The sequence below is a fragment of the Corvus kubaryi genome, unplaced genomic scaffold (genome assembly GCF_017639235.1).
Source record: "Corvus kubaryi isolate FWS band 111438036 unplaced genomic scaffold, C.kubaryi_AGA036_p1.0 69, whole genome shotgun sequence".
NCBI classification, from domain to species: Eukaryota; Metazoa; Chordata; class Aves; order Passeriformes; family Corvidae; genus Corvus; species Corvus kubaryi.
In genome coordinates, this window is record NW_024582057.1 from 8,660,610 (window position 1) to 8,666,609 (window position 6,000).

A 6,000-nucleotide genomic window follows, 5' to 3' on the forward strand; every position below is an offset into this window, starting at 1 on the left:
TTTGTGCATCATTTTAGTTAATAGGAAAATGGTAAAAAATCTTCATACCTCATTATCCTTCAATCTTATGTTATTCACAGGCAGAAATTAGAAAACAATACTTCAAGCATCAAAAACTTTCAAATGTGTTTATGCAAATGCATTCAGAAAGATCCAGAAGTTCAGAAAAATAAACTAAATGAATCCCAAAGGGATGAAATTTTTCTAGAGAAAAGAAACAAGACACCACAGATTTTTTTTCTAAGCCCTGTAACTATACACAATATTCTTTATAAAAACTATACAACCACTGCAATTACACAGTTCACATGGTTAAAGTTTTAACTTGGATGCTTGTAGGTAGGACTGCAACACTAACATTTACTGTATGACTTTTTTGGCAGTTCCTTTTGTTTCAAAAATATTTAAAAGATGAGACATACACTTGTGTTACTGAGATTCTTGTAGTTTTCATGTTGTCTCCCCAACACCTCTTTTTGGCCTTTGCTCAGGAAAGTACTCAAGCCATACACTACACCATTTTTCTCACTTTGCATGGTCCAACACGCACTCAAGTACTTCCCCGACAGACTGTATGCACAGGTATTTTTCTAGCAAAAGCGTGTCTTTGCCTTACATACTCTAAGTCTTCATTTCCACTCATCCACCTAAAATTCCATCTCCTGTATGGAGGTATCATGCTTACAGAGTAGTGTGGTTGTCTTGTGAGAAACCCAAACTCTCCTGCCGTCTCGGCTAAGGAAACATGAGAAGAACTCATCTGCTATATACATAACTTCTTAATTTTTTGCCAAAAATCCAATGTACAGTTTTCCAGCAAGAAGCAAAGTACACCTGTTAAAATCACAGTGAAATTCCAAATTTCACAAGACTCACAGAATTCTTAAATAGAAAACTGAAAGTAATTGCTTTTTTAATTGAGACATTTTATGAGTATCTCAAAAAATCAGTTTAGTTTGTCCTCAATAAAAAGGGGCTATTTAAAAAGGAACTTTTGCTTAGCATAGCCTTAAATCTCTAACTAATGCAGGCTTTTTGATGAACTTCCAAATACGGGATATATCGCTTTTGGGTTAACAACAATGTCAAAGGGAAAAAAACCCCTAAGTCTAAATATACCTAAAAATCCTTGATTTATACTGTAATCTGATCCACAGACACTTTTACACTGCCAGAGACCCCACTGGTTTCTGCACAATATAGCCTAAGCTCTGCCTTTGAGAATAAAACTGAAAATCTGGGAATCTGCAGTTCCGTTAAGGTCAAGGGAAAACCAGACCCATTAAGGACTTGGTGTCTCAGAAACTTTGTTTTCCTTAAAAACAAAGCAAACAAAATTAGAAAGGAAACATGGGCTTTCCCACTCACCAAAGGGCTCTCACAGTCATCACCAGGCGTAATAACAGTATTTTCTAATGAAAATGCTCAACATACTTTCTGCAGACTAATAACGTCTGTAGTCAAGAAAAGGCTACACAGACCAAGTTCTTTTTGGAGAAAAAGCACTAAATACTTCCAAAATAATATAAAAAGTGCAATTACAAAGAATTTCTCCAGAGGAGTAAGGTGTATGACTTGGTGTTGTTTAAAATACTAAATATGTAGCTTACCTTTCCCTATGCAAAGCCTGTAACATGGCAATCACACAACTAATAGTTATTTGTAGGCACTTCTGTCATTACTTGGTTTCTAGGGAAGTTGCTTTAGGGGGTTTTTTGAGGTTTTTTTTCCCTCCAGGATATCACAAAAATGATTTTTTTCTCCCTCCTGCCTTTCCATTCTCCTTATAACTTCTGACACTGGGAGAATAATCCAAATGCTTTTCAACTGAAATGCTGATTGAAATTCCTTAAAATAATTTTCAGGATAAGGTACAAAAATTTTTATCAGCCAGATTTTTGAACTCATACTTTGCAAGCTGTAAACACAGACCTTTGCTTTCATGTTCAGCACAAAAGATGAAACATGAATCTGACGAGACTGTGCTGTGCATGTGCTGTCTCATCATCCCTCATCGTCCAAGCACCTTTACAAACAAGATTCCCTCCATTACCAAACACCATATTTCTCCCCTGGGAAAAGTAATTTGAAAGACAATGTTGCACAGCCCAGATTTACAGAATGTAGGTGGTCCAAGACAGAAGGTCAAAGTTAAGCTGAAGAGCTAACATCTGACTTCTGCTAAAAGATACTAATTCAGCTGTTTTTGGATTTTGAACCTTCAGCTGGCTTTTAAGTACGGCAGTAGGTTCCACTCTGTCTGAAAAACTGACATAGAAAATAAATTCACTGTAACGTGTACAGTCTTCTGAGTACTATTTTCAAGTCCATGACTGTAAAATGAAGTACTTCTGACTTCTCCTGAAGAACGTTTTCTTTGACTGTTTGCACAAATAAATAGTGACCTACAGGCATTCAAAATACATGCAGGTAGTATCTGTATGTGCTTCACAGGCTTTTGTCCTGGTGTACAAAACTTTAACTGTGTATTATTTCATGGATACTTTCCCTAGTTGTCAGAATCTGTGTTTTTAAGAACACCTTTTATATTCAGTCTTCTGTCACCATCCTATCAAGATAAATACTTTTTTATTTTCATTCCTGGTTGGTTTCATTTTTTTTTTTTTAAGTTAAGTCAGAAAGCCGAAAAGCGCAGAAAAAACAGAATTAAAATAACTCAAAACTGATGTTTAGTTTCAAGTACAGTGATTAAGACTTACTGAATTTACAGCTAAACATACCACTACATTGAAAGAAATGGATTAAGTATGGTTTAACATATCTGAAAGTTTTGATTAATAAAAGTGGTCAGTGGCCTCTGCCTTTCTAGTCAACCTACTTATTTTGCTTTAGTCCAGCTTCTGTGGGAAGAGCAGCATAATAAAGAATGGACTGTATCAGAGGATACAGTTTCTTTCTAATAGGACCTCAGGAAGACAATTGGTGAATTACAGATTTTAATGTCTTTATTGTCCGATTTTGCCTCAAATGCTTTAACAGCTAGCATAAAACCCTTGATGATACTCACAAGAAATCCTACAATTTAATTTTTTTTACTGTTCATGACTTAGAAATTTACTTTTTTTTTTATTAATTCATTTGGAATTTCAATAACCTAGACTGCTACTCAGCTCTAAAATATGAAGAAGCAATTATAGCATTAAAAAACCACTCAACTATCAAGTCTGTAGAAATATTTTCATTTATTGAATGAAGACCATAAAAACACAGGACAACTTTACATTTTTTTTTAAGAAAAGCCAGCATAAGTTTGATGGATAACAAGCTTTTAATTAAATTGCTTCACCTCTGACACATCCTAAAAAATTATGTTTTCCATAAAGAAAACTGCCCTTACCATTACAACTTAATTTTCACCGAGATAAGTCCAACCGGTATAATGAAAATAACCGCATCTGTTTTAAATGATGTTGCAGACAACAGAAATCTCATCTAAGCAAAAACACTGTTGTCCAAGGAGTGGGCATAAACCACAAGAACTGTAAACTAAGCTATCCATAGGAAAGAAATCAGCAACAAGATATGCCTCTTGCTGCTTCTTGCTGGGTCAGTGCAAGCTGTGATAAGATACTATAAAAATAGGGAAGTAAGATTATAGAGTATTCCTTCTTCAGGTGAGCAAAATGTAAAGGAAGAAAACAGACCTGTTTTTCTAAGCCACAAGTTTGTTTATTTACAGTCCTTTAACTGTTCTGACAAGTTTATCATAAGCAAAAACAAACTGTCAAAAGCAAAAACAAAACAAAGTTTATAGCAATGAAACGCAGAGAAATCACTAAAGGAGAAAAGAAACTGTTTACTCGTTATAAGAATGTTCAGAAAACCTGGAAAACTGAAATGAGATTATGATTTTAGCTACATTTAAAATAATGAATACTTGGAGCTTAGATTCAATCTGATACCCTGTCAGAGCTAGGATGGCTTAATATTTTACTGGCTTTTGACTCAGAGCTTTTGAGTCTATGGCTAGAAGCATTTAGCCTGCAATGAGCGAGGAAACTGCAGAAGGAAGACTGTTTTAAAAACCAGTAAAACTGGGCAGAATAGAAAACTCCCTTTTGGAAACAAGATCATCCCAGATTTCAGACATCTACCCCTTGCTAAGAGATAATTTTCAGGTTCCTAATTAGGATATTGAAGAGGCAAGGAAGAATGTTTGGTCACCGAGCTCATGGACACTTGCGGACTGCAAGACAGTCCAAATGAGGCAGAAATGTAAAACTGGGTACGAAGTTAAAAAAAAATTAAGTCCCAGAAAAGTGTAATACTTCCAGACAGATATGAATGAAAGTGACCATCTCTTAACCAGCATGTTATTTCAATTCCTTCCACATTCCTTTCCCTGTTATTTTCTTATTGCACTTGTCTAGATACCCAGTCATTTTGGGAAGTTGTATCTGAAACTTGACGGCACCACTAAAGGTGAAGCTAAAAAGAAAAAAGCTAAAAAAAAAAAACCAAAAAAAAGACCCAAACCAAAAAAACCCAACAACCCACTCTTGCCCAGCTTTTCAGCAAGTCCTGCAGGCAACCAGCTTTGACTCACCTCTCTACCCTGCTTATTTCCTCTATCCCCCACCCAGCACACCCACACTTCATTGAGCCTTACGACTCCATCATTTCACATGGGTCGGACTGGATGATGTCAGCAGCAGTTTTTGCCAACCTAATTGACTCGGGGACTTCGCACAGCTCTGGCCCAGCCCGTGCAGCCCAGCGGGCCCCGGAGCCCCCGCAGGCCCCTGTCAGACGTGTGAGACGGAGGCTAAGGCCACGGAGCTGCTGCTGCCGGGCCCTGGCTCGCAGGGACGACGCCACCAGCGCTGGGAAGGGCTCCCCGGCCCGGGCCCGACCTCGCACGGGACCGTCACCCAGCAGGACGCCGTGCGCCCCCGGGGGAAGTCGCAGGCGGCAGGAACCCCTCGCCCTGCCGGCAGTGCCCCGCCTCCTGGCAGGGGACTGGGGAGGAGGAAGAGCTGCTGCAGCCAGGAAGTCACCGGGGGGCAGACGGCCGGAGCCCAGCGACGCCCCCTGCGCCCCGAGAGCCATCGCAGACAACTCCGTCCCCACGGGGCCGGGGCGGGGACGCGACGCTCGACCCCGCCCGGGGAGCGGAAGGCGGGGGGAGGCCGAAGGGAGGGGAACGGCCTCCGCCCCGGGAAGGCCAGAGAGGGGGGAAAGGGAGGGGGCCGGAGCTGCCCCGCAGCGCCCGGCGGGGCCGCGCGGGGCGGGGGCCGGGCCCGGGGCCGGTCACTCACCGCCCGCCGCCGCCGCGATCGCATCCGGCACCTGCGGCCGCCCCGCTCCCGGCAGCGCCCCGCGCCCGCCGCCTGCAGGCGCCGCCAGCCGCCGCCCGAGCAAATCGATGGAGCGCCGAGCCACCGAGGCGGGCGGCAGAGGCCGCGGGCGGCAGCCGCCGTGCCCCGAGCTCCGCCCCACGGGGAGCTCCGCCTCCTCCCGGAGCCCCCGCCTTTTCCCCGCCTTCCTTTCCCGCTGTTTCCCTCCTTCCCTCGCACCCAACATTAAGCGGGAGATCCTAAAGGCGTCGGGGGAACCGGGAGTTGGTCCTCCCGTGGATGAGGAGCAAGGGAAAAAATAGAAACATTGTAATAACGGCGTTGACTACGGACAACAACGACAGGACCCGAGGAAACGGCCTGAAGTTGTGCCAGGGAAGGTTTAAGTTGGGTATTAGGAAAAAGTACTTCACCCAGAGGGTGTTTGGGCACTGGAACAGGCTCCCCAGGGCAGTGGTCACAGCACCAAGCCTGAGAGAGTTCAAGAAGCATTTGGACAATGCTCTCAGGCACATGGTGTGACTCTTGGGGATGGTCCTGTGCAGGGCCGAAGTTGGACTTGATAATCCTTGTGGGTCCCTTCCAACTCTGCAGGTTCTGTGATTCTGTGAACGACAGTAATAAATTATAAAATAACCACTCTCGAGCACTGTCCCTCTGGGCAGAAACTCACCCAGCTGTA

The 6,000-nt window shown here is 42.9% G+C and overlaps 1 protein-coding gene across 1 annotated transcript in view; it reads right to left on the bottom strand.

Annotated features, from left to right (window-relative positions):
• The window catches only part of EXOC2 (exocyst complex component 2), a 128,665-nt gene extending 123,294 nt beyond the window's left edge, over positions 1-5,371 (bottom strand). The window contains exon 1 of the mRNA XM_042049176.1: positions 5,280-5,371. The gene's annotated coding sequence lies outside the window, so the exon portion shown is untranslated. The remainder of the gene's footprint in view (positions 1-5,279) is intronic.
• Positions 5,372-6,000: the final 629 nt, after the last annotated feature.